Genomic DNA, 553 nt, shown 5'->3' on the forward strand with positions numbered 1-553 from the left:
CCAACAAAATCACCCATTCCCCCATCCTTCTGCATTGCCCTAAATTATATATGCCACTAATTATGTTTGTTTCCTTTACATATTGGAGTCACTTTCCTCTTTCTAGCTCTCGTGGGGACAGTGACCCTAATGTCTTTCTTTCTTTTTTCAAAATAATAATAATAAAGAAAATTTATTTGTTCCAATTTAAATATGAGGAGGATTAGGCAGCCAGCAGATTTTATGAATTGTAGTTATTAATTAGCCATCAATAGTGTATTTAATGGTGTGAGATTTCATTTAATAGTGAAAAATCACTCATTTTTGTTTTGCTGACTAAGTGCTGGCCAAATTTTAACAAATCTGCTAGCCCCTAAACTTTTCCTTTAAATATTCCTTAAGAGAAAATTAGAAAGCCAGTATATTTATTAAAATTTGGTCCGTACTTAACCAACAAAAAAAGTGAGTAATTTTATACTATTAGATATAATCTCACACCATTAAAAATACTAATGTTAACTAATTAATGACTATAAATCACAAAATTTATTGGTCTCTTAACACTCCTCATTTA

The sequence above is a fragment of the Arachis ipaensis genome, chromosome B10 (assembly GCF_000816755.2).
Source record: "Arachis ipaensis cultivar K30076 chromosome B10, Araip1.1, whole genome shotgun sequence".
In the NCBI taxonomy this organism is placed as follows: Eukaryota; Viridiplantae; Streptophyta; class Magnoliopsida; order Fabales; family Fabaceae; genus Arachis; species Arachis ipaensis.